Raw genomic sequence first — 15,253 nt, 5'->3', positions numbered from 1 at the left:
TCCCGTGTAGCTGTGAGTGTGTGAGCCTGCAGGGCCCCATGGAATTGCCTAGAAGTAGGCTGAATCGCTGCAAGGGCTGAACAGCAGTATCGGGCAGGCTCGGGCAACGCGCGGCCCGTTCGGGTTATCGCTTCTCGGCCTTTTGGCTAAGATCAAGTGTAGTATCTGTTCTTATCAGTTTAATATCTGATACGTCCCCTATCTGGGGACCATATATTAAATGGATTTTTAGAACAGGGAGATGGAAATAGAGCTTGCTCTGTCCACTCCACGCATTGACCTGGTATTGCAGTATGTCCAGGACCGGTGCACCCTTTCCTTATGTGTTGACTAAAATCAGATTCCAAAAGTGTTTTTTGTGTTTGCCATTGTTTCTGTCTTTCTGAAGGGATCTCCCCTTTTAATCCCATTATTTCAACACCTGTTGGACAATGCATGAGTGATAATGAGCTAATTGATTAAATGCAATTAATGAATACATTGCCACCTCTTGTTTTGTGTCGTCTGTGTGTCTGTGTTTCCGGCATTTCACATTGGAACAGCTCATTCACCTTCCTTGTCTTCTCTCCGCCCTCCCTTTTAGGTAAGTTAGAGAGCTGCACCTGAGCCAGCCACTGATTGATGCAGCACCACAGTCAAATAGTGGAGTGAAGTAGGGGAACAGCAAACAGCCATTAAAGCCGCCCGCCCGCCCGCCCGCCCGCCACAATGGACCTACCTGTGTACACTAGATGGATGTGATGGAATGTACTGTCGTCCCTACATTTCAAGAAGGAGTAAGAATTGCAGTTGCAACAAAGCCTTGCTTGCCTACAAAGAGAGCAGCAATTTGGATTTGTTACTATGTTACCTAGAAGAATAACAAACTGTGCAAGGATGGAGGTTGTAGGAGCAAGGAGAAGTTGTCTGTAAAGTTGGTGGATGCTTATTTTCCATTTTGCAGTCCCTTGTCTCCCTCTTGTGGCCTCCTGGAGGCAACTAGCTGTGCAAAAAAAGACAGCCTGGCGGCCGGCTGTTGCAGTGTTGCCCTCTCAGGCAACACTGAGTGACTGACTGAGCCGCACCGTCTTATATAAAGTTCAGACGGAACTTTGCACGTGTCATAGTGGAGCCCTGAGGAGCCAGAGCCAGCTTTCTGACATCATAATGGAGCCTCAGAGATAAAAGCCTGGGCCCAGGCAGTGTTGGTCAGTGCTGCTCAGCAGGCAGCACTGGACTGGACTGGATTACAGCTGATACAAGGTGTGAAGGAACAAGGGGTGGCTGTGGGCATGCACTGGCTGCCGCTGCCAGTGTTTATCTGCATGGCAGCAGGGCATTTGGGCGTTGCCAGGAAGGCATTTTTATGTAGATTCCTCCTCTTTCAGCACTGCATTGTGGTGCAAGCAAAAGAAGCAAATCCTGTCTGGCTTCCTCTCCGGCCTTTATTCACCTCCCGTGTAGCTGTGAGTGTGTGAGCCTGCAGGGCCCCATGGAATTGCCTAGAAGTAGGCTGAATCGCTGCAAGGGCTGAACAGCAGTATCGGGCAGGCTCGGGCAACGCGCGGCCCGTTCGGGTTATCGATTCTCGGCCTTTTGGCTAAGATCAAGTGTAGTATCTGTTCTTATCAGTTTAATATCTGATACGTCCCCTATCTGGGGACCATATATTAAATGGATTTTTAGAACAGGGAGATGGAAATAGAGCTTGCTCTGTCCACTCCACGCATTGACCTGGTATTGCAGTATTTCCAGGACCGGTGCACCCTTTCCTTATGTGTTGACTAAAATCAGATTCCAAAAGTGTTTTTTGTGTTTGCCATTGTTTCTGTCTTTCTGAAGGGATCTCCCCTTTTAATCCCATTATTTCAACACCTGTTGGACAATGCATGAGTGATAATGAGCTAATTGATTAAAAGAAGAGGCCGTACTGAAAGAAGAAAAAAGGAATAAGGGAAGGCCTCCATGACTAAAATAGATGGGAGGGACACAGAGTTGGCTGGCCTATGAGAGGAAAGGGGGGGGGGACAGCAGGAGGGCTTGAGTGAGAAGGGGTGGGGATTGAAGGGGATGTACCTGTTTCCTGTTTGTGCTCTCCCTCTCTTCGCCAGGACACAGAAGCAGGAACATGTTTGTTACCCCTGCTGCGTCTGATGAGGAGGCTATGGAGCTGTTGCGGGCCGCGGCAGCCTCTCAGGGTCCTGGATGGCTCGGAGCACGAGTAGCGACGCTGCTGCAGGGACAATCGGGCGCTCCGGTCCAGGAGCGAGCAGAGTCGGCTGGAGCAAGCGGGGAGTGCTCTGTCATGCCGGTGGTCGCGGGGCTGCTGGAGCAGGCCGAGGTACAGGACCGGCGTACCAGGGGGTCGGGCAGGAGAAGAGGAGAGCCCGTTTCCCCCATGACTCAGGCCAGGGCTGGCACTCCCGGCGTGACGCGCAGCACGAGGCGCTCGCGCCCGCCCGCAAGGCTGAGTCCTGAAGACATCCCGCGGGCGCGGCGGCGCAAGAGGAGCCCATCCGTGGACCCTGCAGGCCAGACCCCAGGGCGGCCTGCCGCTGCTCTTTCGTCTGGTCCTGGGAGGAATCCCAAAACGCGGCAGCGCCCGGCGGCAGCGGCGAGGAGGACGCGGCCTTCACTTCCGGTCACATCCTCTCCTTCTTCAGCACGTGGCGGAAGGGCAACGGCGACCCTGCATGGTGATGTGCCAGCCAGAGGGTCGGCTCATGGTGTCGTCGAGGTGGAAACGACCAGAGGTCGCAGGATGAGGTCGGTGGTTGGAGTGCCAGGGACGGAACAGCTTGGAGCTGGTTCAGCGGGACGGATGAGGCATGAACTGGACCTCGGCCAATTGGATGATGCGATGTCACCCCCCCTTTACTCAGACGAAAATCGGAATTCCCCGTGCACACATTGCCAATGCGGACAGCGCCAGAGGGAGTCCGGAGCATTGGAGGACGGTGAGCGGCGGGCCTCTCCACGTGGACATGGGGGTCCGGCTGACGGGTTCACAGCCCCTGGGCAGCCTGGTGAGTTGACACCTACGTTACCATTTCCAGCTTTATTGATGTCGGGTATCGGTGTAGAGGGTGTCGAGGCGGTGGGCGTCGCGGCGGAGTCGGGGGTCCCGTCGCTACAGGCGGGTGCGGGGGATAGTTTGGCGGAGTTAGTGGGATGTTTAAAAGTGTTAGTGGGGCGGCTAGGTGGTTCCCCTTCCCAAGAATCGTCAGGTGTGGCGCCGGCCGCGGTGTGGGGGGGGCAGTGTTGGAAGCGCTCCGGTTCGTCAAAACGGTGGGGGGTTGAATGCCGGGGCAGCGGTGGCAGTGGCGGCGGCGGTTCAAACAGACTCGCCAAAGGAGGTTGATAGGGTGCGTCTTGATGATCGTGCGCGCGGGGAGGTTTATGTTTGTTATGAGGGCCCGTTAGGGGCGCATTTAAAGCAGGAGGTAAAGGAAAGGATTTGGAAGGACGAGTATGTGGAGATTTTTTCCTTGCTTCCGCTGGAGAAGTTTAATTTAGATAAGGTGAAGCGGGATGAAACAAAAAAGGATGAGGAAGAAAAGAGACGGTACAGGTTGATTCCAAAAACGTTCGTCAATTGGATGCAGGCTTTTGCAATTTTGGCGAGCGTTATTGGGGAAAAGGCGCCAGATAATTGTTCCGGCTTGTTTTGTTATTTGGATGCGGTGGGGGAGGCGCATCGGGTTTATGGGGGCCAGGCCTGGCTTCGTTACGATGAGCAGTTTCGGCAGAGGAAAGCGGTGCGGCCGAATATACGGTGGGACCATAAGGACATAGCCTTATGGTTGAAAGTGACGGCACTTTATAAGCAGGGGCAGTCCTTTCCCGGGAGCGGGAATGCAGCAGGAACTTCCGGCGGGGGTAGTCAGGCCTCAGATTCAAAATTTGGGACGTGTTGGCAGTTCAATGAGGGGCAGTGCAAATTTGGAGCGACGTGTTAATTCAAGCATGCGTGTTCACATTGCAGCGGGCAGTCACATGGAGCGTCTAAATGTTTTAAGAAGGGTAAACGACAAGGGGGAGCCAGCGGTGCGTCTGGTTATGGGGGAGACTCCGGTGAAACTCATAAAGATGGCCCCCTTTCTAAGTAGGTACCCCAATAAGGAGGGGGCGCGGTTGATTCGTTTAGGTTTTGGTTACGGTTTCGTTATTCCGCCCCCTTTGCATGAGGTCCCTTTCACGCAGCGCAACCTTAAGTCGGCATATCAGCATGCGGGGGTAGTCTCGGAAAAAATCCGGAAGGAGATTGATCTGGGCAGAATGGCGGATCCCAGTTCCAGGTTTGGTGGTGTCACCGTTAGGGGTGGTTCCAAAACGAGAAGGTAACAAATTCCGGCTTATTCAGCATTTGTCCTTCCCGAAGGGGGCGTCGGTTAACGATGGCATTGACCAGGATCTCTGTTCTGTGGTCTACACGTCGTTTGATGCGGCGGTAGCGTTGGTACGTGGTTACGGAAGAGGGGCTCTAATGGCAAAAACTGATATTCAAGCGGCGTTTCGTTTGTTGCCGGTTCATCCGGACAGCCAGAGGTTGTTGGGATGTTATTGGGAAGGGGATTATTACATTGATCGATGCCTTCCCATGGGTTGTTCGTTGTCGTGCGCGTACTTTGAGGTGTTTAGTTCTTTTTTGGAATGGGTAGTCAGGGAGGTCGCGGGGGTGGAATCAGTTATTCACTATCTCGACGATTTCTTGTGCGTTGGCCCGTCGTGTTCGGGGGTTTGCGCAAATTTGTTGGAGACGGTCAATTGGGTGTCAAGGGAGTTCGGTGTACCCTTGGCTGTGGAAAAAACTGAGGGTCCGGTGACGACCATTTGTTTTTTGGGAATTACTATCGACTCCGTAGCAATGGAGTGCAGATTGCCGGAGGATAAGTTGGGGGATTTGCGGTTGGTAGTGGAGCGAGCGTGTCGGATTAGGAAAATTACGCTACGTGAATTGCAGTCCTTATTGGGGAAGTTGAATTTTGCCTGCCGCATCATGCCGATGGGCAGGGTTTTTTGTCGGCGGTTGGCAGCGGCGACGGCGGGGGTTCGGGAACCCCATCATTTCATTCGTCTGGCTGCAGAGCACAGGGAAGATTTACAGGTCTGGCTCCATTTTCTGGCACAGTATAATGGGCGCTCTCTTTGGATGTCCCGGGCGTTAGATAGCTTCGATTTGGAATTGTTCACTGACGCGTCTGGGGCGGTGGGGTTCGGGGCGTTCTTTAAAGGTCAATGGTGCGCGGGAAAATGGCCGGTTGCATGGGTGGAGGCGGGACTGACGCGTAACTTGGCCCTACTCGAATTGTTTCCCATCGTGGTGGCGGTCACCATTTGGGGAGACAGGTTCCGGGACAAAAAAGTGCGTTTTCATTGCGACAATTTGGGGGTGGTGATGGCTATAAATAATACTTCGGCGTCGTCCCCTCCAGTGGTTCGCTTGTTGCGTCAGTTGGTGCTTTCCTGTTTGAGTTTAAATGCATGGGTGGTGGCGGTGCATGTTCCCGGGGTAGAGAATTGTATTGCTGACGCGCTTTCTCGCTCGCAGTGGGATCGTTTCCGGCAGCTGGTCCCGGACGCGGAGTTAACAGGGGTGGACTGTCCCAGTCATCTGTGGGAGCTGGTATCCAGGCGGCAGGTGAATTGATTAAACGTTCACTGGCCAGTGCGACGTGGTCGTCGTATGCGGCTGGATGGAGGCAATGGGAGGAGTGGGTGAGATCTTTGGGAGATGTGTGCTCGGATGATGATAGGATGGTGGCCTTGCTGTTTTGGTTGGGGGATGCGTTCGCCCGGGGTTGCACGGTCGCTAAGGTTAATCGCTTCGTGGCGGCCATTGCTTTCGGTTGTAAGTTACGGGGGTTGGCAGATATCACGAAGCGGTTTTTGGTGGGCCAGGCATTGAAAGGGCTGAGACGGGGTGTAGTGGTGAGGGATAAGAGGCGTCCCGTGTCATTTCAATTGTTGTGTTCCCTGGAGGTGGTGGTGCGGCAGGTGTGTCGTTCAGAGTATGAGAGCAAGCTTTTCCGGTTGGCTTTTGCGTTAGCCTTTTTTGGAGCTTTTCGGGTAGGGGAATTGGTTTCCCCCAGTTCGGTGAGAGCGGGGGGCTTGTTGCAGGATAATGTCGATTTGTATGAAGACAGGGTGGAGATAGTGTTGCGAAGGTCCAAAACGGACCAAGGAGGGGCAGGACGTCGAGTGGTTTTGCTGGCGGTCCCAAAGAATCCGGTTTGTCCAGTGTTGTGTGTCAAGGAGTACTTGGCGGGTTTAGATCTCTCAGACGGGCCGTTGCTGCGGCACGAGGATGGCTAGTTTCTGTCGCGGTATCAGTTTATTTCGGTTTTCAGAAAGTGTCTGGTGGCTAGCGGGGTGCAGGCAGAGCAATACTCGTCTCATTCTTTCCGTATAGGGGCAGCGACGGAGGCGGTGAGATGGGGTTTAGATGATGCAGGCGTGCAGCGGATAGGGCGTTGGGAGTCGGCGCGTTTCCGTTCTTATGTGCGCTTGAACATGTTGTGATATATTGATGTATAGCATGTTCCGGGTGCGTGCGTTTCCGCCTGAGTATTAATGGTACGCGGCAGCAAGAGGTGGTGCGTGTATGTTCTTCATTTGTTTTGCAGGCCGTGACTCATGCATGGTGTGGATTATGGGACATTCTTTTGTGTACTGGGGTGCCCTTCGCGCGGATGTACGGCCGGACGGTCGACAGCTCAGGATTCCGCGGGATGCGGCGGTTGTGAGGTGGATGGGTATACGGGGAATGACATGGAACAGGGTATTGCCCGAGTTTCACAATTTTGTACTGCTTGACAGGGCGCCGGAGGTACTGGTGTTGCATGTGGGAGGCAACGATTTGGGTATACGCCCTTTCCGGGAGTTGGTACGGGACGTCAAGCATGATTTGCTCTGCTTATGGGCAACTTATCCTAAATTGGTGACGGTGTGGTCTGAGATGGTCCCTAGGAAGAACTGGCGGATGGCCCGTTCTGTGGGAAAAATTAACAAGGCTCGCATTAAGGCTAATAGGGCCATATCGAGCTTCGTGACGCGTAATGGTGGGGTTGCGGTGCGCCACTGGGATCTGGAGGCTGGGACAGGCAGCTACTGGAGAGAGGACGGTGTGCACCTCAATGAGGTGGGGATGGATATGTGGAGTCTGGCTTTGACCGATGGAATTGAGCGAGCGGTGGGAGTGTGGAGGAGCTCGCAGGCGTGAGGTGGTCAAGGCCTGTTTCGCTTTGGCGGGGGGGAGTCCTTGAAGTAGGTCGTAAAAAGTGGTGGGGGGGAATGCATCACGGGATGCACCCCCAATTTGTCGGCTTCTTAGTGTGTTACCCCTTTTGAAAGCTGGGTTATATATATTTATATATATATGGTGGTCATCTGCAAAAAGGTAATTTGGTGCTCCTGGGCCGGGTTACGGCTGGGGGTAAGGTATTTGTGGGCAGATGGCCAAAATTAAGTATTGGTGGCTTCAAGGACTTGCCCCTGTCATTCTGGTTGGTTTATAATGTTATGACCCTGATAGGGTCGCAGTGGGTTATTTGTTGTTATGATGTATCCCCTTTTTTGGGGATTCAAAAATTATGGTATTTAAAGTTATTGTTATTTAAATAATAAACGGCTGCTGTGGCCATTAAAATCCAACTCTGTTTCAGTGTCTGCTTTGGGAGGGTAGATTTACATAAGGGGAGAAGCGACTCGACTTATTTGAGTCAAGAAGAGGCCGTACTGAAAGAAGAAAAAAGGAATAAGGGAAGGCCTCCATGACTAAAATAGATGGGAGGGACACAGAGTTGGCTGGCCTATGAGAGGAAAGGGGGGGGGGGGACAGCAGGAGGGCTTGAGTGAGAAGGGGTGGGGATTGAAGGGGATGTACCTGTTTCCTGTTTGTGCTCTCCCTCTCTTCGCCAGGACACAGAAGCAGGAACATGTTCCCGCCCGCCCGCCCTGATGTGGATCGGTTGACCGCGGCAAAAGGTTGCTGCGGATGGTGGTTCTTCTCGTCAAAGTTTATTTGCTTATTGACATTTGTCTTTGGGGGAGGTTAAATTTTGTCATTGCAGCTGCGGGGGGGAGTCCTTGAAGTAGGTCGTAAAAAGTGGTGGGGGGGAATGCATCACGGGATGCACCCCCAATTTGTCGGCTTCTTAGGGTGTTACCCCTTTTGAAAGCTGGGTTATATATATTTATATATATATGGTGGTCATCTGCAAAAAGGTAATTTGGTGCTCCTGGGCCGGGTTACGGCTGGGGGTAAGGTATTTGTGGGCAGATGGCCAAAATTAAGTATCGGTGGCTTCAAGGACTTGCCCCTGTCATTCTGGTTGGTTTATAATGTTATGACCCTGATAGGGTCGCAGTGGGTTATTTGTTGTTATGATGTATCCCCTTTTTTGGGGATTCAAAAATTATGGTATTTAAAGTTATTGTTATTTAAATAATAAACGGCTGCTGTGGCCATTAAAATCCAACTCTGTTTCAGTGTCTGCTTTGGGAGGGTAGATTTACATAAGGGGAGAAGCGACTCGACTTATTTGAGTCATGCAATTAATGAATACATTGCCACCTCTTGTTTTGTGTCGTCTGTGTGTCTGTGTTTCCGGCATTTCACATTGGAACAGCTCATTCACCTTCCTTGTCTTCTCTCCGCCCTCCCTTTTAGGTAAGTTAAAGAGCTGCACCTGAGCCAGCCACTGATTGATGCAGCACCACAGTCAAATAGTGGAGTGGAGTAGGGGAACAGCAAACAGCCATTAAAGCCGCCCGCCCGCCCGCCCGCCACAATGGACCTACCTGTGTACACTAGATGGATGTGATGGAATGTACTGTCGTCCCTACATTTCAAGAAGGAGTAAGAATTGCAGTTGCAACAAAGCCTTGCTTGCCTACAAAGAGAGCAGCAATTTGGATTTGTTACTATGTTACCTAGAAGAATAACAAACTGTGCAAGGATGGAGGTTGTAGGAGCAAGGAGAAGTTGTCTGTAAAGTTGGTGGATGCTTATTTTCCATTTTGCAGTCCCTTGTCTCCCTCTTGTGGCCTCCTGGAGGCAACTAGCTGTGCAAAAAAAGACAGCCTGGCGGCCGGCTGTTGCAGTGTTGCCCTCTCAGGCAACACTGAGTGACTGACTGAGCCGCACCGTCTTATATAAAGTTCAGACGGAACTTTGCACGTGTCATAGTGGAGCCCTGAGGAGCCAGAGCCAGCTTTCTGACATCATAATGGGGCCTCAGAGATAAAAGCCTGGGCCCAGGCAGTGTTGGTCAGTGCTGCTCAGCAGGCAGCACTGGACTGGACTGGATTACAGCTGATACAAGGTGTGAAGGAACAAGGGGTGGCTGTGGGCATGCACTGGCTGCCGCTGCCAGTGTTTATCTGCATGGCAGCAGGGCATTTGGGCGTTGCCAGGAAGGCGTTTTTATGTAGATTCCTCCTCTTTCAGCACTGCATTGTGGTGCAAGCAAAAGAAGCAAATCCTGTCTGGCTTCCTCTCCGGCCTTTATTCACCTCCCGTGTAGCTGTGAGTGTGTGAGCCTGCAGGGCCCCATGGAATTGCCTAGAAGTAGGCTGAATCGCTGCAAGGGCTGAACAGCAGTATCGGGCAGGCTCGGGCAACGCGCGGCCCGTTCGGGTTATCGCTTCTCGGCCTTTTGGCTAAGATCAAGTGTAGTATCTGTTCTTATCAGTTTAATATCTGATACGTCCCCTATCTGGGGACCATATATTAAATGGATTTTTAGAACAGGGAGATGGAAATAGAGCTTGCTCTGTCCACTCCACGCATTGACCTGGTATTGCAGTATTTCCAGGACCGGTGCACCCTTTCCTTATGTGTTGACTAAAATCAGATTCCAAAAGTGTTTTTTGTGTTTGCCATTGTTTCTGTCTTTCTGAAGGGATCTCCCCTTTTAATCCCATTATTTCAACACCTGTTGGACAATGCATGAGTGATAATGAGCTAATTGATTAAATGCAATTAATGAATACATTGCCACCTCTTGTTTTGTGCCGTCTGTGTGTCTGTGTTTCCGGCATTTCACATTGGAACAGCTCATTCACCTTCCTTGTCTTCTCTCCGCCCTCCCTTTTAGGTAAGTTAAAGAGCTGCACCTGAGCCAGCCACTGATTGATGCAGCACCACAGTCAAATAGTGGAGTGAAGTAGGGGAACAGCAAACAGCCATTAAAGCCGCCCGCCCGCCCGCCCGCCCGCCACAATGGACCTACCTGTGTACACTAGATGGATGTGATGGAATGTACTGTCGTCCCTACATTTCAAGAAGGAGTAAGAATTGCAGTTGCAACAAAGCCTTGCTTGCCTACAAAGAGAGCAGCAATTTGGATTTGTTACTATGTTACCTAGAAGAATAACAAACTGTGCAAGGATGGAGGTTGTAGGAGCAAGGAGAAGTTGTCTGTAAAGTTGGTGGATGCTTATTTTCCATTTTGCAGTCCCTTGTCTCCCTCTTGTGGCCTCCTGGAGGCAACTAGCTGTGCAAAAAAAGACAGCCTGGCGGCCGGCTGTTGCAGTGTTGCCCTCTCAGGCAACACTGAGTGACTGACTGAGCCGCACCGTCTTATATAAAGTTCAGACGGAACTTTGCACGTGTCATAGTGGAGCCCTGAGGAGCCAGAGCCAGCTTTCTGACATCATAATGGGGCCTCAGAGATAAAAGCCTGGGCCCAGGCAGTGTTGGTCAGTGCTGCTCAGCAGGCAGCACTGGACTGGACTGGATTACAGCTGATACAAGGTGTGAAGGAACAAGGGGTGGCTGTGGGCATGCACTGGCTGCCGCTGCCAGTGTTTATCTGCATGGCAGCTGGGCATTTGGGCGTTGCCAGGAAGGCGTTTTTATGTAGATTCCTCCTCTTTCAGCACTGCATTGTGGTGCAAGCAAAAGAAGCAAATCCTGTCTGGCTTCCTCTCCGGCCTTTATTCACCTCCCGTGTAGCTGTGAGTGTGTGAGCCTGCAGGGCCCCATGGAATTGCCTAGAAGTAGGCTGAATCGCTGCAAGGGCTGAACAGCAGTATCGGGCAGGCTCGGGCAACGCGCGGCCCGTTCGGGTTATCGCTTCTCGGCCTTTTGGCTAAGATCAAGTGTAGTATCTGTTCTTATCAGTTTAATATCTGATACGTCCCCTATCTGGGGACCATATATTAAATGGATTTTTAGAACAGGGAGATGGAAATAGAGCTTGCTCTGTCCACTCCACGCATTGACCTGGTATTGCAGTATTTCCAGGACCGGTGCACCCTTTCCTTATGTGTTGACTAAAATCAGATTCCAAAAGTGTTTTTTGTGTTTGCCATTGTTTCTGTCTTTCTGAAGGGATCTCCCCTTTTAATCCCATTATTTCAACACCTGTTGGACAATGCATGAGTGATAATGAGCTAATTGATTAAATGCAATTAATGAATACATTGCCACCTCTTGTTTTGTGTCGTCTGTGTGTCTGTGTTTCCGGCATTTCACATTGGAACAGCTCATTCACCTTCCTTGTCTTCTCTCCGCCCTCCCTTTTAGGTAAGTTAAAGAGCTGCACCTGAGCCAGCCACTGATTGATGCAGCACCACAGTCAAATAGTGGAGTGGAGTAGGGGAACAGCAAACAGCCATTAAAGCCGCCCGCCCGCCACAATGGACCTACCTGTGTACACTAGATGGATGTGATGGAATGTACTGTCGTCTCTACATTTCAAGAAGGAGTAAGAATTGCAGTTGCAACAAAGCCTTGCTTGCCTACAAAGAGAGCAGCAATTTGGATTTGTTACTATGTTACCTACAAGAATAACAAACTGTGCAAGGATGGAGGTTGTAGAAGCAAGGAGAAGTTGTCTGTAAAGTTGGTGGATGCTTATTTTCCATTTTGCAGTCCCTTGTCTCCCTCTTGTGACCTCCTGGAGGCAACTAGCTGTGCAAAAAAAGACAGCCTGGCGGCCGGCTGTTGCAGTGTTGCCCTCTCAGGCAACACTGAGTGACTGACTGAGCCGCACCGTCTTATATAAAGTTCAGACGGAACTTTGCACGTGTCATAGTGGAGCCCTGAGGAGCCAGAGCCAGCTTTCTGACATCATAATGGGGCCTCAGAGATAAAAGCCTGGGCCCAGGCAGTGTTGGTCAGTGCTGCTCAGCAGGCAGCACTGGACTGGACTGGATTACAGCTGATACAAGGTGTGAAGGAACAAGGGGTGGCTGTGGGCATGCACTGGCTGCCGCTGCCAGTGTTTATCTGCATGGCAGCAGGGCATTTGGGCGTTGCCAGGAAGGCGTTTTTATGTAGATTCCTCCTCTTTCAGCACTGCATTGTGGTGCAAGCAAAAGAAGCAAATCCTGTCTGGCTTCCTCTCCGGCCTTTATTCACCTCCCGTGTAGCTGTGAGTGTGTGAGCCTGCAGGGCCCCATGGAATTGCCTAGAAGTAGGCTGAATCGCTGCAAGGGCTGAACAGCAGTATCGGGCAGGCTCGGGCAACGCGCGGCCCGTTCGGGTTATCGCTTCTCGGCCTTTTGGCTAAGATCAAGTGTAGTATCTGTTCTTATCAGTTTAATATCTGATACGTCCCCTATCTGGGGACCATATATTAAATGGATTTTTAGAACAGGGAGATGGAAATAGAGCTTGCTCTGTCCACTCCACGCATTGACCTGGTATTGCAGTATTTCCAGGACCGGTGCACCCTTTCCTTATGTGTTGACTAAAATCAGATTCCAAAAGTGTTTTTTGTGTTTGCCATTGTTTCTGTCTTTCTGAAGGGATCTCCCCTTTTAATCCCATTATTTCAACACCTGTTGGACAATGCATGAGTGATAATGAGCTAATTGATTAAATGCAATTAATGAATACATTGCCACCTAGGTAACATAGTAACAAATCCAAATTGCTGCTCTCTTTGTAGGCAAGCAAGGCTTTGTTGCAACTGCAATTCTTACTCCTTCTTGAAATGTAGGGACGACAGTACATTCCATCACATCCATCTAGTGTACACAGGTAGGTCCATTGTGGCGGGCGGCTTTAATGGCTGTTTGCTGTTCCCCTACTCCACTCCACTATTTGACTGTGGTGCTGCATCAATCAGTGGCTGGCTCAGGTGCAGCTCTTTAACTTACCTAAAAGGGAGGGCGGAGAGAAGACAAGGAAGGTGAATGAGCTGTTCCAATGTGAAATGCCGGAAACACAGACACACAGACGACACAAAACAAGAGGTGGCAATGTATTCATTAATTGCATTTAATCAATTAGCTCATTATCACTCATGCATTGTCCAACAGGTGTTGAAATAATGGGATTAAAAGGGGAGATCCCTTCAGAAAGACAGAAACAATGGCAAACACAAAAAACACTTTTGGAATCTGATTTTAGTCAACACATAAGGAAAGGGTGCACCGGTCCTGGAAATACTGCAATACCAGGTCAATGCGTGGAGTGGACAGAGCAAGCTCTATTTCCATCTCCCTGTTCTAAAAATCCATTTAATATATGGTCCCCAGATAGGGGACGTATCAGATATTAAACTGATAAGAACAGATACTACACTTGATCTTAGCCAAAAGGCCGAGAAGCGATAACCCGAACGGGCCGCGCGTTGCCCGAGCCTGCCCGATACTGCTGTTCAGCCCTTGCAGCGATTCAGCCTACTTCTAGGCAATTCCATGGGGCCCTGCAGGCTCACACACTCACAGCTACACGGGAGGTGAATAAAGGCCGGAGAGGAAGCCAGACAGGATTTGCTTCTTTTGCTTGCACCACAATGCAGTGCTGAAAGAGGAGGAATCTACATAAAAACGCCTTCCTGGCAACGCCCAAATGCCCTGCTGCCATGCAGATAAACACTGGCAGCGGCAGCCAGTGCATGCCCACAGCCACCCCTTGTTCCTTCACACCTTGTATCAGCTGTAATCCAGTCCAGTCCAGTGCTGCCTGCTGAGCAGCACTGACCAACACTGCCTGGGCCCAGGCTTTTATCTCTGAGGCCCCATTATGATGTCAGAAAGCTGGCTCTGGCTCCTCAGGGCTCCACTATGACACGTGCAAAGTTCCGTCTGAACTTTATATAAGACGGTGCGGCTCAGTCAGTCACTCAGTGTTGCCTGAGAGGGCAACACTGCAACAGCCGGCCGCCAGGCTGTCTATTTTTGCACAGCTAGTTGCCTCCAGGAGGCCACAAGAGGGAGACAAGAGACTGCAAAATGGAAAATAAGCATCCACCAACTTTACAGACAACTTCTCCTTGCTCCTACAACCTCCATCCTTGCACAGTTTGTTATTCTTCTAGGTAACATAGTAACAAATCCAAATTGCTGCTCTCTTTGTAGGCAAGCAAGGCTTTGTTGCAACTGCAATTCTTACTCCTTCTTGAAATGTAGGGACGACAGTACATTCCATCACATCCATCTAGTGTACACAGGTAGGTCCATTGTGGCGGGCGGGCGGGCGGGCGGGCGGCTTTAATGGCTGTTTGCTGTTCCCCTACTCCACTCCACTATTTGACTGTGGTGCTGCATCAATCAGTGGCTGGCTCAGGTGCAGCTCTTTAACTTACCTAAAAGGGAGGGCGGAGAGAAAACAAGGAAGGTGAATGAGCTGTTCCAATGTGAAATGCCGGAAACACAGACACACAGACGACACAAAACAAGAGGTGGCAATGTATTCATTAATTGCATTTAATCAATTAGCTCATTATCACTCATGCATTGTCCAACAGGTGTTGAAATAATGGGATTAAAAGGGGAGATCCCTTCAGAAAGACAGAAACAATGGCAAACACAAAAAACACTTTTGGAATCTGATTTTAGTCAACACATAAGGAAAGGGTGCACCGGTCCTGGAAATACTGCAATACCAGGTCAATGCGTGGAGTGGACAGAGCAAGCTCTATTTCCATCTCCCTGTTCTAAAAATCCATTTAATATATGGTCCCCAGATAGGGGACGTATCAGATATTAAACTGATAAGAACAGATACTACACTTGATCTTAGCCAAAAGGCCGAGAAGCGATAACCCGAACGGGCCGCGCGTTGCCCGAGCCTGCCCGATACTGCTGTTCAGCCCTTGCAGCGATTCAGCCTACTTTTAGGCAATTCCATGGGGCCCTGCAGGCTCACACACTCACAGCTACACGGGAGGTGAATAAAGGCCGGAGAGGAAGCCAGACAGGATTTGCTTCTTTTGCTTGCACCACAATGCAGTGCTGAAAGAGGAGGAATCTACATAAAAACGCCTTCCTGGCAACGCCCAAATGCCCTGCTGCCATGCAGATAAACACTGGC

The 15,253-nt window shown here is 50.8% G+C and overlaps 7 non-coding genes across 7 annotated transcripts; 5 read left to right on the top strand and 2 right to left on the bottom strand.

Moving 5' to 3' along the window:
• Positions 1 to 126: 126 nt before the first annotated feature.
• Positions 127 to 317, top strand: LOC142685374 (U2 spliceosomal RNA). Its single transcript, XR_012854860.1, has one exon. It is a non-coding gene; the product is annotated as a U2 spliceosomal RNA (small nuclear RNA).
• Positions 318 to 1,559: 1,242 nt separating this feature from the next.
• On the top strand, positions 1,560 to 1,750 carry LOC142685375 (U2 spliceosomal RNA). The gene has a single exon (XR_012854861.1). It is a non-coding gene; the product is annotated as a U2 spliceosomal RNA (small nuclear RNA).
• Positions 1,751 to 9,622: 7,872 nt separating this feature from the next.
• LOC142685350 (U2 spliceosomal RNA) lies at positions 9,623 to 9,813 on the top strand. The gene has a single exon (XR_012854839.1). It is a non-coding gene; the product is annotated as a U2 spliceosomal RNA (small nuclear RNA).
• Positions 9,814 to 11,055: 1,242 nt separating this feature from the next.
• On the top strand, positions 11,056 to 11,246 carry LOC142685349 (U2 spliceosomal RNA). Its single transcript, XR_012854838.1, has one exon. It is a non-coding gene; the product is annotated as a U2 spliceosomal RNA (small nuclear RNA).
• Positions 11,247 to 12,476: 1,230 nt separating this feature from the next.
• On the top strand, positions 12,477 to 12,667 carry LOC142685348 (U2 spliceosomal RNA). The gene has a single exon (XR_012854837.1). It is a non-coding gene; the product is annotated as a U2 spliceosomal RNA (small nuclear RNA).
• A 691-nt stretch (positions 12,668 to 13,358) lies between these two features.
• LOC142685347 (U2 spliceosomal RNA) lies at positions 13,359 to 13,549 on the bottom strand. Its single transcript, XR_012854836.1, has one exon. It is a non-coding gene; the product is annotated as a U2 spliceosomal RNA (small nuclear RNA).
• A 1,242-nt stretch (positions 13,550 to 14,791) lies between these two features.
• Positions 14,792 to 14,982, bottom strand: LOC142685346 (U2 spliceosomal RNA). Its single transcript, XR_012854835.1, has one exon. It is a non-coding gene; the product is annotated as a U2 spliceosomal RNA (small nuclear RNA).
• Between the last annotated feature and the right edge of the window lie 271 nt (positions 14,983 to 15,253).

Source organism: Rhinoderma darwinii, assembly GCF_050947455.1.
Source record: "Rhinoderma darwinii isolate aRhiDar2 chromosome 5 unlocalized genomic scaffold, aRhiDar2.hap1 SUPER_5_unloc_13, whole genome shotgun sequence".
Classification (NCBI taxonomy): Eukaryota; Metazoa; Chordata; class Amphibia; order Anura; family Rhinodermatidae; genus Rhinoderma; species Rhinoderma darwinii.
This window is presented reverse-complemented; position numbering and strand designations above follow the sequence as displayed.